We start from the raw sequence: 17,325 nt of genomic DNA on the forward strand, positions 1-17,325 counted from the left end.
CATTTTGTAAAATTTACAAAGGAAAAAAACATGTTTTGAAACATTTTCCCACAGTTCCTTTGATTGTTGAATTCATTCATGGGTTTTCCTTTCATCTGCTCTGATGTGTAAAACATAAATAAATATATTACTGAGCAAACATAAACAGTTGTAACCAAATTTAAAACATTGTCAGTAATTACTGTTGCTTTTCTCTTCATTTGCAAATTCTGCACTAGCTCTGAAGAAGACACAAATCCTATTTGTACTATTTTTTCGAGATAAAGCCCATTGCAAGAATCCCTTCTACAGCAAAGCTTCAGATGGAAAAGAGGAACACAGCCTAAATCTAATCCAATTTCAAGGCCCGCTCCTGCAAATAATTGGGGAGTAATGGAAGTGTTCAGCCTTTTGTTGGTATCTAGTGTCTAATTCAACAGCCACACTGTAATTTAAGCATGTGAGGGATCTAGTTTCTTACAGTATATGCTGTATAGAATAGTCTGGCAAAACCTGCTCTGGATTATTGAGGAAAGTGGCAAAAGTCTGTCTTCTGATACTTTTGCTAGGTATAAATGGCATCTTATTTTAGAGCTATCTCTCTGGAGCCAATGAGGCTCTTATGCGTATCTCTGCTGGAAGCTGTGTGTCCGTACTCTACCTCTGCCGTCTGGACAGCTCTGTGTTCCAAGGATAAGTATATAACTACTCACAGTCTTGCTACAGTGGCACCATGTCAGTTAATCTGATGACATCAAGCTGCTAGGGAATCTTTCAACTCTTTCCTGTGCTGTCTGCTTCAAACAGGAACTGAATGTCATAGCCCTGGCTACCAGCATCCCACGGGTGGCAACCTGCGCTGTGGAGCTGGGTCAGGAAGTGTGTCCAGCTTTAGCCTCCCAGTGTGAATCAGTGCAGGTATGGTCATCGTGTACAGCCATCAGTCTGTCGCTGTAGAAAAAAAACAACCCCAAGTTTTCCAAGCCTTTTAAAGCAAAAGAAACAAATCTCACCAACCCCCACAAATGAAAAAGTAAAATGATAAAATCCATTCCTAATACACTTAAGGGGCAGATAAAGTATTTTTTCCTAGACTTCCAGTACTGGAAGTGCAACAGCTTTGAAGGAGGACACATCTATGGGATTTCATCTTTTTAGTTATATTCCCATTGCACAACAGAAAGTGATCTGGATTTTGGTTTTATGGCTTAAGCTTAACTCTGACTACTGAATCTTCTTCTGCTACAAAATGATGCTTGCTGTTGTAATAAATACCCTTACATTGTCTGCTTCTGAGCATGTTATATTTTAAAATCCATTAGCAAAACCGATCATCCTTCTTAACTGCGAAATTCATTAAACCCAACAGACATCATGAGTAAAAGAAATACTCATTTCAAAGAAATTTGAAATATATTCTTATTTGATATCTTCTTATTGGAAAAATCGTGTCAGGAGACCTTGATGATGTAATTCGTATTTCCATTAATTCATTCTTGCCAGATAAATTATTGCCAGATCTTCTCAGTCACTGTCTTTACTAAATCGGTTAAATTTCTCCTTTGGGTCATTGTCCAGTAGTTTGTCCACCTCACTGAGCTTCTGGCAGTCTGAAGGATCCAGTGTCCGTAAGAGCATTCCACCAGCAAAGATGATGAAATCACAATATTTGTGGCATCACGCATTTTAAAATTGATAAACAGGTTTATAAAAAACAATCACTGCGGATGCATTTCCCTCAGAATACAAAGGACAAAATAACTCAGTTTACTAAAATAATTTGTTTGGGTCTGACTGGTTGCTTTCAAAATCAGTTTTCCTTTGGGCACAAAGCTTCTATTCACGAAAACCACCACAGACCGCTCTGTTAGTGAAGGGTGGTGCAGCGTCCCTCCCACTCAGTAGGAGCCATTGAGAGGCTTAAGGTTATCTTCTTATTTGTATTTACTACGTAGCTCAAAGCTTCATCTAACTCTTCTCCCACCATGTTCTCACAAGTCTGCATAATGAGATTAATAAATAAAGCTTCAAAAGGTAACTAGATCAATAAGACTCTGTACTCTTGAGCTTTTGGTGGCGTTGAAGTAGGTGTACTCAACATCCTCAACGAATTCCCATAAAAATGAGGAGAAGCTCCTGGTGCTTCAGGTGGAACTTGCCCCAATAGCACCTTAAATTACAAAACTATTTTCTAAAAAATTATCCTAGAAAAATGATATAACCAGGTCTTATTTTTATATTGTTCTAATTGGTTCCAGACAAAACGTATCAAATTTACAAGTGGAAAAGAAAGCTGTAACTTGCCAGTACTTGGCTCTATCAACTTGCTTAGAAGTGGAATGTCATTTTGGATTCTTTCTCTTATTTTTTCCAGCATGTTGTCACCAGCAGGCTAGTTCTGCCACCAGAAGTACTTGGCAATCAGATTGCCTTCAGTAGTTTTGCACACATACAATGGATTCTGACATTGTACGAGACAAATAACAGAACCCATTTCAGTTCCTCTGGTCTGCTTAGCTATGCAGAGCTAACAGGAGTCAAAAACAAACCCCAAAACCCCCATGCAAGCAAATCAATATGAACACACACTGACCGAGGCTGCAGTAATAATGCCTGAACTTCTACAGGATCCGATAGGAAGCTACCCTGCCTCGGAAAGCAACGAGAGGCTGTCACTAAGGCACAGGCGGTCCCTCACTTACCCCCTTGTTGCTCTTCAGACTGTGCTGTTGAGTGTCTGGTCCACGCAGGAAGGTTGGATCTCACTTTTTCTGGAGTATTGGTCCACATACATGCATCTTGGCACCCACCCAGCCTGCAGTCTTTTTTCTCTGATTGCCAAAAAGCATGCTGGTAATTCAGATACACTAGTGGGACTGGGATATGAATAGTTGGCCACTGAGAATGGTATGAGAACTTTATTGTCTTCCATAGCCCATCATAAACCAAGAATTATTCACCACATGTGACTGAGCTGGCTTTGGATATTAAATCCAAATACATCAAGTCTTTCAACTTATTTCAATTACATTTTTTTGGTTTTGTTTCTCTGGAAGAGGAAAAAAAAGCTTCATTCTAGCAGAATAAAAAAAAATCAGAGGTTATCAAGAGGCAGTTCAGGGACTGTTTGTGACCTGTCAGGCAAACTCTTGCAGCCCTTAAGCACACAGTCAGCACACCACCAAAAATGGGTCATTCCTGTATGTCCATTGGGACAAGGAATTTAGCAGATTAGTCAGATGGAGAGTTATGGAAACATATTTTAAAAGGCAATGCTTTTGTAGACTGTTTCAAAAATCATACCCAAAATTTGCAATTCATTCAAAAGCTGACCAGACACGCATATAGGGAAAGAACATAGCTAAAAATTAAAACATTGGAAGACAGGTGGGATTTTCTCCAACAGTGTGATGAAAAAACGACGGTGAGAGTTGAGTCTTAGTGGATTCTGCTGTATTATGCTCTCAAAACCATTAAAAGAGCTGTTGAAAAATTAACCACCATGCAGGAGTTCAAGAAATCTCTCAACCATGTGTTTATTTTTCAGTCATGACACAGCCTTCTGCATGTAAGAGAAAGAAGTAATCTACCATTTGTTTAAAGTAACAGACTCCCCAGCAGCCGTATATCTTATACAGTCTAAAAATAGCAATATTAAAAAACTACTCATCCAGTTTTCTCTAACTGGACTTTGTCTAGCATATTTACGTGCAACACTCACCTCACAAAGCCTGCAGAAGAAAAAGAGGCTGCTCTTCTCATAACTGTCAAAGCTATGGGCATGTTTCTGGATAATGCCATTTCTGCAATGGGCAGATATAGCAACATAGAAATCAATTAAGCTCTGTCCTTCTGAGTTTGTCCTCTTTCAGGCAGGATCCCCCCACTCCCCACCATTTTGTTCCACCTCAACTTCTCATGGTCTCCTGCAGCCTTTAGTAGCTGCCTGAGAGTCCTTCAGCTGTTTACCTCCATACTCCCTTGCCACGTGAGGAGTTATCTCTGTAATTGTTAGCTCTGTTAAGTACAAACCATTGCTTTTGGTTGAAGAGAGAGTAGCTCTTCCAGTTGGCAGTGAAATCACAGTGGAAACCAGTATGGGCAAGGCTGGGAACTGTTCACCCATCCTTCTTTCAGCCAGTGACGGTATTTCTTAGTTTCCCTCTGGTCCTAATTCAGCCATATGTTTGTGTTTTGCACATGGAGTGAAGTTAACAGGAATCTTGCTGCTGACTTCAGTGGGATTGAAATTCAACCGGCTAGCTAGATTTCTGTGTGTAATATTAAGCAAAAGAACTGGAATTTCAGCAGTGCCTTTACAAACAGAGACATGTACACAGTTAAGATCACTTGGGTGAAATTCAGGCCTGTTGCAGTCAATGTGGTAGCTATTTTTTCACTACGCCTCTCTTCAGCCCACACTTGAGAAAAAAATGCACACGGACACTGAAGTATTATTTATTTAGAATAAACATTAGTTGCAGGAATTGAATGGTGGAAACTACCTAATTGTTTGTATCTTTGGTTTCAACTACAAAAGCTGCTTCCAGAATGGCACAGCAGAGAAATAATATTCCTACAGTATTTTTCTCTTTTCTGTATAGCAGCCTTCTCAGTAATACCCTCAATCATTTGGAAATGCAGCAAGAGTGTATTACAGTACTGTTTTGGGTATTGAGGAAAAGCATCTGCTGTCAGTACAAACCTTTGCTTGTTAATGTGAAAAAACACAGCAGCATGTCATGCAGATCTAATTTGAGAATTGTGTGTTGAAATTATTATGTAATTTCTTTTGTTTCCAGCCTGTTCAGATGTTCTATCGCTATTCATGTGTATTTTGCTTTGAAGTGTTTATAAGACTATTTACAAAGCTTTGTTTCATTACTGTGTAGCAAGACACTAGATACCAGAACTGTTTTCACCTCAGTTCCTCACCACCATGAGCTTCTTTTAAGTAGGTTTGAACTTCAGAAAACTCAAATTGTTTCAGTGATCTTTGCTGCGCTAGTAATGCAGTGCATTCAGTTGCTTTCTAAACGCACTAATTTGTCTGCTTATTAGATTTTTAGCACCACACTGAGGCTGCACCTAAATTTATTAAGTTAATAGTATTTATTTGCTTTCATACATTGCTTTTAAATGGTTTTGCTGAAGTGAGGAAACAGTCTCATCTCCATTTTATTCTTGGGAAAAAAAGAAACAAAAGTAATTAAAAGAATCCAGAGGAAGATGGTCGCAATCCTAGCAATACTACTTCAGTCCCTTGGCACCCGGTCTTGTGCCACTTCCCTTGACTGTGCTGCCGCTTGGCATTAACTGAAGAGAACCACGGGTACCTCCTACTATAAGCTGGGATAGTAGTGATGCAGTTTTCCAGTATACAGGTGAGAGGATGCTGGACAATAGATATTCAGTTTTATTTTAACATGCTCACAGAGGCCTACTACTCTGCTCCACAGGAATTTTCCTACAACATCCATTGATATCTATTTCTAGTAGGTTAAAGTATTAAACACCCTCTCAATTTAGATGTCCACGTGTATACAAAATAAACTGCTTTGGGAAGAAGATGGAACCTATTTGCTTTTTATGAAAAGCACAAAGATAGATAGATAGATAGATAGATAGATAGATAGATAGATAGATAGATAGATAGATTTAGTTTGTTTTAGGGAGATTTACATGGTTTGTTTAAGGAATGTAAATACACATACACACACACACACGTATTTAAGGCTTAGTTTTACAGCTCAGATCTGAGCAAGGAAACAAACTGGTCTGAGAAGCCAAACAACCTGTGCAACCAAATCTAAGACTCTTCCGTTTTTTGTTCTAAAGCTTCAGGTGGGCACCTATGATTACACAGAAGTCTACGCACCACGGTGATTCCTCTGCGAAGAAGCAGTTTCACCAGATTTGCAACCTTAATAAAAAGGCATTCTATCACAGAATAAAAAAAATCCTATTTTTAGGGCATGGCATGGTTCACCTGTGTTAAAGTTATTTCTAAGAATAAACTAAACAAGTGGTCTTAGGAACACTAGTCTTTGTCATGCAGCTGCTTGTGAGATACCTTTTACTGCTGTGCTTCAACTTCCCTGAGCAGCAAACACTGATGCTTACGGAGCCAACACGAACTGGTCTGATGTAAAAGTATAACACACCTATGATATAAGAGACAGAATAGCACTCTAGGATATTTGAAGAGCCTGCTGAATTGTAAAAAAAAGCCAGTAGTTCTGGAAAACACACCGTACCATGGATCCAGAAAGCATTTATGTTTCCCTTCAGATTATATGCTGGATATTGGCAGGATGATCAAGGAGGACTATTTATAATATGCAGTAGTTGCAAGAAGTTGTATCTCATTTATGAGATATGAAAAAAGAAAGCTAAGTTAATAAGATGGATAGAAAGGTAATCAGTAAACTAGCCTGATACTTTTAGACATCAGTAATCAAATAATTTATGAATGGGATTGAAACTTCAGTTTAAATTCTGAGTTTAGGGTGGCTTATTATGCACTCCATCCCCTGCCCCCCTGCTGTCTGCTCCTCTTCATTCAATTGCTCACAGAGGAAAATACTAATGGGGGCATAGCCATAGGTTAGGAAACCAGAATTTCACTTTGCAATAAGTGTCAGCAGTTCCTCCTTTTCTCCTCTTCACAAAGGGATGCTTATATCAAGTGGCTCTCCTGTGGAAGAGGAATGTGCAGGCTTTTTCTTTCTGACCCTTGTTAAGCAACTTCATGGGATTTTCCTTTGTTTATTTGTTTGTTTCTGCAGTTCTCATTTACAAGACATTTCCTGTGGACTGTTCAACTGCACTTCAAAAGTGAGAAGTAAGTATCTGCACAGTGTCTTGCTGCATGTTGGTGCTCTGAAATGAAATAAACGAAATGACTGATTCACAGCTCTTGAAATAGTTGAGTCCATCCATAACTGTGCCAAGGTTCACACCGCTAATCCTCTTTGAAGCTCCAGAATTTGACCCTGTTTTGGAGGCCCAAAGGTTTTTTTAGTACTTAAGATCTCTTTCCCAGCAGAGCTCGGATCTTGGTCCTAGACAAGATGATACAACCCACGAGGTGCTAGTTTTTCTTGTTAGTCAGGTGTCAGCCTTCGTCTCCTAGAATATGAACAGATAATGTTTTTCTGGAACAACTGAGCCAGCTACATTTATAGTTTCACAGTCTTCCTGACCCTAAATAATTTACTTGTGCAGTTTTGTTTCCTTATTAGGTTACCTTGTCATAAGGACACTGGCATACAGTGACAATCAGGTGCTCTACAAGGGTAGGGGAGCCCTTCCTTGCCTTTATTCTGACTGCAGCTTTGGTTGAGGAAAGAAGAACGTAAGACATTTCCTTCTCTACAACAGAAAACCCAGTGATTTGCACACTCTCTGATCTCATCTGAATGTGTTTTTAACATGGATGTTCAAGATATTAATAGACTACTTTTAACTTGGACCTCCCTAAAAATCCTTACAGTGGTATTGTTACTGTAAGAGAACATACTCCTACACGATCCTACTTGGTTACCTTCAAAAATACTTTAAAAACAGAAAGGAAGAATGGAGTCTTTGTCTATGAAAGCTAAAATCTATCTTCATATATGAAAAACTGTCAATGAATTGCCATGGAAACATTTACTAACTGTCCATGTAAGTCTATAAAAATAGTAACAAAAGAAGGTATGATTTGTCAAGAAATGACAATTCGTGAAAGGTGACCTGAAGTAGAAGAAGATTCTGAACAGAGACAGTGTGGTACAGCAAATTCTTTTCTTCTCCAGGTATCTCTTGTACATTGAGATCCCCTTAGTGTCTTCCCTCATGAGACCACCTTGTCACTGAATGAAAGTAGTGTCACCATGTCCCTTTATCACTGTTTACAGCTCGTCCTTCAAAACAGAGGCATTAGTGGACTGTGACTTCAATCTAAAGTCTGGACACCCACTCATTCTCTATAATATTTTTAAAGATCTGAGTAGTCATATTTCTCACTCTTTTTTTCCCATTTCTTCTTCGCCTTCTGTAAAAATGCTGTTTTCCAGTTCTAGGTGCATCTATTCTGGGCTAGGTGTGAGGCAAAGCCAGTCACAGCCGTATTTTCACCCTGTGGAATTTGCAAAGTAATTTAAAAGCTCAGAGCAAATCAGTGCAGTAAGTAGAAGAGGCAGGGCAAAAAAATACACTCATGTAAAACTAGGTTAGTCAAAACTACATCTTGAGAAGGCCTAATAGTTATTTTCTTTTAAAAAATATAACCTTGAAGTACTACTGCTAGAATTTTATATTCACCATTAATGGTCTATTGGCCAAGCCAGGAGGCATTTGGGCACTTGAAAAGAAAACCACATTGTACCTCTCTGCATCTTTAAAGCCTTGATGTTAATTACCATGCAGCAAATGAATCTACCTGTTCTAGGAATTATTTCTGTAGCCTCAGTGGTTTAAAAAAGTTGTGAGATGACCGCACTGATTTCGTTCATGGCCAGCTAGCAGAAGAATAGTTATTGACCTAACATGCTTGTCTACTACTTGATCTAAACAATTATTTACTCATTTCATGGGTTATTTAACATGGACAGAAAATAGAATCAAACACAAGAAGCTGCTGCACTTGCTTGCTTTCCACTTCTCTTCCCATTACAGAGGATTCTGTTCCCTACTGGGCCTCTATGTGAACAAAAAAATGATGCCTTCCCTTAAGTGAAGTGGATTCCTTACCTACTAGCAAAACTGCGGAGCTTAGAATTAGTTTCCGCTGTAAGACTTTCCTCCTTATTGTTCCTGAAGGGAGTTAGAAGAAGAAATATAAATGTATACTTAAAATGAGACAGTGTATGGAAGTCTGCCATATGGTTACTCAGAAGATGTATGACAGCACAGTACTATAAAAAAGAAATCTTGAATAAAACTGCCATTTCAACCACTGCATGTCTAGTATTGATTTTAAACTAACGAGGTCCTCTAACAGAATGATACCAATGGTAATTTTCAGTGCTCTTTGGATCAGAAGCAAATAATGAGATTGCTTTATAAGTTCTTACTGGAAACATTACAAGCCTAAATTTCTTACTCTCTGAAATCCATATTTTGAAACATGAACAGCCATGCTTTCCTATAGGTGCACAAACAGAACATTACTTAGGGGCTTAGTTAGCCTTCTAATACCGCTTTTTGCAGATTTTACTTAGGGATCACGTGAAGAGAGAGAGTTAACTAGAAAGGTGAGAGGGAGAGTTAGTGGACTGGAGATAAAAGGAATGGCCACAACGAAGCTCTGCAGCTGGCAGAAAGGAAGGGCAGTGTGCAAGCAGAGACCGGGAAGCCGTGTGAGCACAGGAGCTGTCCAAGTAGACCATATCTGTTTCACGAGATACGAATCATTGCACAGCTGAGGGCTTTTCTCTTTCTGAAACTTTTCAACTCTTAAAGCTATCTTAGAGTAACAATGCCAGGAGAATCCATTAAGTGATCTGAACAAAACTTGTCTATCCCTTTATTTCTTCTCAGTGGGTAAAACTTTCCACGTGGTGACCTGGCTGAGGCAAAGCTCGTGGCAGAAACTTTGGTCCAGATGAAGTTTTACTAGATATCCACCTCAAAGGATCATATATTAGAGTAATTTCTGGTTTAAAGAAAACTAGTTTTAATCTAGCTCCAGCATGTATTGTGTGGTGGCCATGACTGGTCAGCACATGTCTTAATAAGCTAGAATGCATCTTTCTTCATATAAACCTTGGCTTATTTTTTTTGCAAATGTAGAGGATGTTACCATTGTTCAGTTTCTGTCATGTATAATTTTTCTATTAATCTGTTGTACTCTAACTTTTCAAAGTGTATATTAGCATAAAAATAATTGTCAGAGGAAGACTGAAAGGCAAAAAAATACTAATATAAACCACAAGCATTTATTGAAAGCATTTGACAGTCTCTATCCTGATTTCTTTGGCTGTATCTTGAAGCTATGTGTTATGTCAAGAAGAGTAATTAATATCAATACAGCTTTATATTCAAGTGCAACATGCGGAGATAAAGCATGAGTGAAATGAGATAAAATATTCTGCTTGATGACTAACATTGGACAAGGTTGCATTGAACAAGGAGATGCCAAAGTTTTCAATATGAAGACCCATCAACAAAAAATGACAGTGTAAACGATTAAATGTTTTGCGCTTGCTACTGATTCACAATCAGAGAGGCTGAGACAGTCAGACTATTAGACATTAAATGGCTTAAGACCAGTATCCTGAAATTTTATTTTGCTGGTGATTTAGGTCTGCAATGCCTACTCAGATATCTAAATCTGTCTGAAAAGGTAAACTAAAAGACTACTCAGAGTGATAATATTAAAATAAAAATAATTAAAAACAATATGCAAAAAATAATTCCAACAAGAAACTTAAAATTCAAGCACTGCTGTAGAAGGCAAAGGACTGCAAGAGATGAGTCAATCTCAATACCTTGGCAGTAATATGCAAACCAGTGGGGATATCTAGAAGGAAATAATGTCACAAACTGGCAAGGCAGTAACTGCATGTATCTGCTTAAATAAGATTCAGTTCTTGAAAATGTACATCTTAAAGAACAAATTGAATATTCAGTTCATGTTATTTTCAACTTAACAGATGGATGTGAAAGCTGGAAATCTACCAAAAGTTATAGACAACCATCTAAGGAGCCCGATAAATCACTCAGAAAAATTTAAACTTAGGAAAATAATATTTTAAAAAATATGTGATCCTCTGACAAATTTTCCAAAATCTAACAGTAGCTTACATCAGATATCAACTTCCAAAAAATTAAGATAGCTTTATCTGGGATGTGTGTTGTCAATAAAAATGAAGAATCTGCTGAAGTATATTCAGAAGTAGAAGTATATGCAAACAGGGAGAACTGAAAGGACACTTTCCGTTGAACACTGCAAAGGGTAATGCTCATGAGGACTTCCCGACACGAAAATCAGAAAACCAGTGGTGGAAGAGGCCATCTACCCAAGGCAGGAGGGCTCTCCTTGACCAAGGACAGCTCCCGCCCGGTCCTCCCATCCTGCCCACTGCCCTGGCTCTGGGAGCACTAGGGAGCACCGGTCGGCTTCCTCCAAACCGAGCAACAGCTGCCATTTCAGAAAATAAGTATCCATCTCTTCATATGGACTTCTATGAAATTCAAGTCATGAAAACTGAGAGCATTTGTGGGTTTCTTTGAGTTTCTACAACACAGCAAAACAGGCAGGACAGCACGCTCTCTGTACAGAGGAGTGAAAATGCTCCATATAGACCTAAATGTATGTGTGCATCAAGCAGATGCTTCCTGTGGTTGCACTTTGTGGCTCAGAATTTTCAAGTAGACTGATTCCACTCAAGATTTTAAGGGCAAATTCTGTGGGAGAAGATACGCCCCTCTTTTTTTGTAACAGAATACGGAAACAAGATTCATGTCATTTTTATTTCTATACTTTCAAAAAAATCATTATTATAGAAAATATTGTGACAGTTTATAAGGAACCACAAATAGCAAAGCTCCAGGCATTGGTTTTTATTACAGTGAGCATTATCTACTCTAATATACCTCCCAGTTCTTCACAGTTCCAGGCAGCTGTGTCTTCTTATTTAGTCCTCTAGCACAGAAAAAACTTCATGGATAGTAAAATCCTGTATAGATTAGATATATTATTTTGTTGCTGGGAAAAAAAAACAAAAAAAAACCAAAAAAAACCCAAATGAAAACAAACCCCTTAAAATGTATCTCAAGAAAGGTCTTGAAGACATTCTTCTTTCCTGGTGGTCACCATCCTTTCTTGTGCTCCTGGCTACATCATCTTCATTAAGCATTCAACTGGTTTCCCTCGCCCTGCTACATTAAACTAAGTTTATGTCCTTACTTGCCTTCACCCTGCTCCCTTGTCATTGATTTTTTTTATTTTATTGTTGTCACTCCACACATTCTTCTTCAAGTAACAGTGCAGCCTCATCAGCTTTTTTACTGACTTATTTCAGATTTGTCTACAGATCTTCTATACAGGGAAACATGACTTAAGAGACAAAGGTGGTTCAGTCACACCTTACGTATTTGTTCTAGCTGAAAAACTGTAATTCATATAAAAATGAATGAATATAATTCAGTTCATGACACCAGCTATTTTAAAGCATGTACTTCTTTTCCCTAGAGCAAAAATGGTCCTCCCCAGTGTTTCTAGAATGCATTGAAACCTTGGTAGAAAACTGTTTACTACAGCGTGTTCCTAATTAGACAGATCCACAAGCACGATTTGGGAAGACCCTCCGCAAAGTGCTACCAGGAGTCAGGAGTAAAGTATTAGATGATCCAAATAGAGAAGCTTGTCTGCCCGCCTGTGCTATTTCCTGCTCAGGCCAATTCATGTTTGTTGAGTTTCGGTATAAGTTGTTAATCTATGTAACTAAATTAATTTTAATTTAAAATATCTAACATGTTGGATTATGAGGATTTATACTTTATTGTAATTGTAATGAAGACTTGAAGCTATCAATGCTATGTATAGGATAAGATAGACTTTCGATCTATTTCAGTGTACCATACTTCATTAATTATTCTATTAGTTGAAGGAAGGATCTCAGTTGGCTTTGTGGGATTGTAATTGTGTGGGAACACCTTTTACATGTAAACTGAGTCCATGATGCAGAAAGCAATGAGACGCAGTGAGTGCATGGTATCACATTTTAGGAGCAGAATCATATTACAGAGGACCAGCGTTCAAGAAGTTTAAATGCTAACTGGGATGGAGCGTTAATCTTTTTACTGCCTTTGAACTGCACTTCTATCTCAGCTGTGGCATTAGAAGGCTGTCTAGTCACATTCATTACATCTCCTAGTAGGAGTCACGTAGGTGCTTTTCTTATTTATACATTTCTAATGCAGGTAGCATGGTGATAGCTAAACTATACTTTGTCACTGTCTCCTTTTCTTTCCTCTTACTCCATACATGTCAAAAAATACCGGCAAAAAAAGGATGAAAACAGAAAGAGCCTGTAAGCCAAACGAGTGCGTCTTTTGGCTGCTCCGCAGATCAGCCTTCACACCTGGCTGCTGTTTCCACAGCGGTGCGAAGGAAGAAAAAAAAAACAACCCAACAAACCAGATTCTCTGCAATCTGGAAGAAACACGGTGTTTAGTGTCCGGTAGGTTCTCGCACAGCCGCTTTCCGAGGGGCCTGAGCCCCATCGCAGCCCGCTGCCCTCGAGCTGCTGTCCTGCCCGCTGACCCCGCAGAGCTCGGCGCTGCGCAGCGACAGCCCGGGGCGCTGCGCTGGCACTTAGCAGCCACGCAGCCTCCTGCACCATTCCAGCTCTTATTTATCGCGATTGAATTCCTAGCGCCTTTGGCGGCGAAGGAAGCGTTGGGGCGGCGAGAAGAGCCACCCGGGAGAGCGCGGAGCTGTGTGCGCAGCGCCTCGCAGGGACTGCAGGCGGAGAGCGCTTCCCACGGGGATGCGCCACCCGGTGGGGGTGTCCTCCTCGGCTGCCGGGTCCCCCCCGGGGGTGCTGTGTGCCCCCCTGGGATGCCGTGTTCCCCCGGGGATGCCGTGTCCCCCCCGGGATGCCGTGTTCCCCCCCGGGATGCTATGTCCCTCCCCGGGATGCTGTATTCCTCCCCGGATGCCGTGTGTCCCCCGGGATGCCGTGTCCTCCAGGGATGCTGTGTGGCCCCTGGGGTGCTGTGTCTCTCCAGGATACCGTGTCCCCTCCCTGGATGCCGTGTCCCCCCCTGAGGTGAGCCAGGCTGCGCTGCTGTGGCAGCAATCGTGGATTCAATACAGGATGGAGGATGATGTGATTGAGATCAGCCTTGTGGGGAAGGTCTTGGGGTGATGATGAATGAGAAGCTCGAGATCTGCTTGCAGCCCAGAAGGCCAATTGCGTTCTGGTCTGCATCAAAAGTGTGGCCAGCAGGTCGATGGAGGTAGTTCTCCCCCTCTACTCTGCGCTTGTGAGACCTCACCTGGAGTGCTGTGCCCATTTCTGGAATCTTCAACATAAGAAGGATATGGAACTGTTGGAACAGGTGCAGAGGAGGCCCCACTGATGATCAGAGGAATGGAGCACCTCTGCTATAAGGAGAGACTGAGAGGGTTGGGGATGTTCAGCCTGGAGAAGAGAAGGCTCTGGGAGACCTTATAGCAGAAGGGGGCTGACAGGAAAGCTGGGGAGGAACTTTGAGAATGAGACATGAGAAAATTCTGATTTTGATTAGACATAACTACAGTTGAACTTCTAAATATTTAATAAATGAAAAACCAGAAAACACAAGCACACTAATAAACCACAATCACTGGCATTCGATGTAATATCATGATTCTGTGCCTGACAGCAGCCTTCCGCTACCTAAAGGCGGTCTAAAGAAAGCTGGGGGTGACTTTTTACAAGGGTGGGTAGTGACAGGATGAGGGGTGATGGCTTTAAGCTGAAAGAGGGTCGATTTAGATTAGATATTAGGAAGAAATTCTTCAGGATGGGAGTGATGGAACGGAGAAGCTGTGGATGCCCCACGGCTGGAATCGTTCAGGGCCAGGTTGGATGGGGCTTTGAGCAGCCTGGTCCGATGGGAGGTGGGTTGGGACTGGATGAGCTTTAAGGTCCCTTCCAACCCAACGCATTCCGCGATCGCAGGCTGGCAGGACGGTTCCCTGACAGCGCTGGGGGCCGGAGCGGTCCCTCCCCCGCGGGGTCAGCCGGGGACAGCGCCCGCCTCCCGCCGCAGGAAGCTCCGCAGCCGCCGCGGCGCCTCCCGATCCGCGCTCGCCGGGGGCAGGTGAGGCTCGTCGCGTCCCTCCCCGCTCCCCCGGGGCCGCGGCGACACGGTGGGGCGGGAACCCCGAGCGGGGAATGCGGTGTGGTGGGATGGAGGCGGCCGGGAGGGAGCTGCCTCCCCCCCCGGGAACGCCGCTCCCTTCCCTTCCCAGCCGGGCTGGGGCTCCCCTCCCGGCTCCGACCGCAAGGGCAGCCGCGGCTCCTCGGCATCCCCCGGCCCCGCGGGTTGCTTGTTTACTATTTAACGCGGGAAGAAAAACAGGCTTCCGGAAGGGCTGCGTTGTGTTTGTTGCTTCTGCAGAGTTCATCCCTTTCCCCCAGCCCTGGGAGCTGCAGAGACCTTGCGGGGAAGGGGGAAGGGGGGCTGTGCTTCTTCCCAGGGGATTCACGCGTGTGGGAGCGCTGGGTTCCCCTGGGATGCTGGAATGGGAGGTGGCTGAGAAGTGGCCACACAAATGGCAGTGTCCGTGTAGGGTTATCGTTCCAGACCGCGCTCTGTGACCAGCTGACAGGCTGAGACAAGCTGTAAGAACCTCTCTGAGAATGGAGCAATGCTGTTTGTTCACCTGCTTTGCCGCTAGGAAGGATAATTAACCCTTATTTTTAAAAAAGTAGGCACTAGTGGCCTCCGAGTCGAGCTCACTCGCTACCCCATGGAAAAAAACACCATACAGTTGCATAGTGCATTCTGAGGGATGCTTCTGATGTAAACAAACTAACACAGAATACACATGATGTGGAAAATGCAAGACGGAGGAATATGGAATAACTTATAAGTCCTGTAGCAACAGGTGGCAGAGCTGAGAAGAAAAGGCTGAGCGTCCTGGCTCTCTGTCTTGCATCTCTGTCACAGCACTATCTTCCTTCATTAAGGGCAGAGCTTCCTCTCACCAAAACGCCGGCAAAATGCTATCAACTGCAAGGAAGGCAGCATCAACTCTTGCTTAATAAGGCTATGATAAAGAACTGAGTTTAATTTATTATTATTAGACTAGGAAAGCACCTCTGGGGGAAAAAAAAAAAAAGAAATGTCCCTGTAACTTGTGCTCAACACATATGACCAGAAAAGCAGTGTTCTAGTGCGGAAATTGGGGCTTTCCTGGGTCTAAATATTACTGTGTGTTGCGAGGCATCAGAGGAGGATGCTCTGCTAGGTTGTGTAGCGTAGGCCAGTTGTGCCCTGGAGCAAACGGGAGGCAGTGAAAAGCAAAAACAGCTTTGATGAAAAGAAACCACTGCAGAACATAAGAACATATCTATAGGACAGGCCAATCAAAGCGCTTTCACATGTGAAAGATTTTTTTTCCCAGAAACTATACTCAAAAGAAAATACTGCTGGGGACTGAGGCATTAAACCTTTGTTGCAAAGGAAAGCAGAAAGATACTGCGTATCGTGAAAAAAAGTTAGTAGTGTATGTCTATACAAGCAAAATTTCCAAAAGAAGTAAGACTTGGTTAAGAATTCAAAGCACAAGAGCACATTGGACTGCAAAAGTTTAAGGGCTTGGTCTTTCTTTTCATTGAATCAATAAACATAAAATGAAAATATACAGCTTCTAATATAAACTTATACTGAGCTGTTGAGATAAAACTTGAACAGGATAAATGAGAGGGCATTGTTAGTAAAATGGCTTGGGAAATGGTATCAGGATTTATTAGGGAAATGGAGAAAGACATGTGGTCTCAGATTTAAAAAGGAAATCTCTTAAAAAATGAGGCCTAGCAGAAAGAAAGAAAAGGAACCTGCTAATACAACAATGCTTTTCATGGAAAAAGCTGAAATGGAAAAAAAATGAGAAAAAAAGGGCAGGGGAAAAAAGTGAAATACAAAGAAATGTCTTTGATAATGATGGAAACCTCTTAGCAAAAAAAAAGTAAAAATGCCCAAGGTAAAATAATCATTTTCAGAAGATAATGTTTGAGTTAGCTGACCAGCTTAGAGCAGTCAAACAAATAAGACACAGGTTAGTATTGATCAGAAAGTATCTGAGAGGAAAAAGATGAGATACATTTGTTTTCGTCACATGAATTATTGACATCTGGAGATCAATCAGCATAAGGCACAAAAAGAGAGTTAGCTTGTAGAAAAGTTGTGGAAAATTATTAGGAAAAGAGAGTGCGAAACAGAGTATAAGTAGGTAGCTGAACTACCTACTTACCTCCAGACCTTCTTGGAGACTTTAATCTGTGAAGGACATTCTGTCTTAGGGAACTGTGGGGTAGTTTTGCTATGTAGAAGCAGATAAAACTGGAACCCCATATTCTGAGATCTTACTGTTTGATTTTCTGCACAAATAAAGATGCACTGGAGAAATCTCAAATTCCTGAATGTGCTAAGGGCTACTTTTCCAGGAAAGGGAAATGGATCAAGCCAGAAAACAGCCAATACAGAACAGTCTATCTGCCCCAACTGGGTCATGTCAGAGGCCAAAAAAGTTAAGGAGGGAAAGCTGAAGCTCCCTTACAGGGCACTGCGAACCAAAGGTCCTTACAGGAGATGCAGATTTTACATGCATCTGAAAGAAGGACAAAAGATTGTGAGGTG

General features: G+C 41.4%; 1 protein-coding gene across 4 annotated transcripts in view; it reads left to right on the forward strand.

Annotated features, from left to right (window-relative positions):
* The first annotated feature begins 14,708 nt into the window (after positions 1 to 14,708).
* The window catches only part of THRB (thyroid hormone receptor beta), a 176,182-nt gene continuing 173,565 nt past the window's right edge, over positions 14,709 to 17,325 (forward strand). For 3 of the 4 annotated variants that reach the window (XM_054058196.1, XM_054058193.1, XM_054058198.1), the window contains exon 1: positions 14,709 to 14,781. The gene's annotated coding sequence lies outside the window, so the exon portion shown is untranslated. The remainder of the gene's footprint in view (positions 14,782 to 17,325) is intronic. The other variant, XM_054058195.1, reaches the window with a different exon arrangement.

The sequence above is a fragment of the Cuculus canorus genome, chromosome 2 (genome assembly GCF_017976375.1).
Source record: "Cuculus canorus isolate bCucCan1 chromosome 2, bCucCan1.pri, whole genome shotgun sequence".
Taxonomy (NCBI): domain Eukaryota; kingdom Metazoa; phylum Chordata; class Aves; order Cuculiformes; family Cuculidae; genus Cuculus; species Cuculus canorus.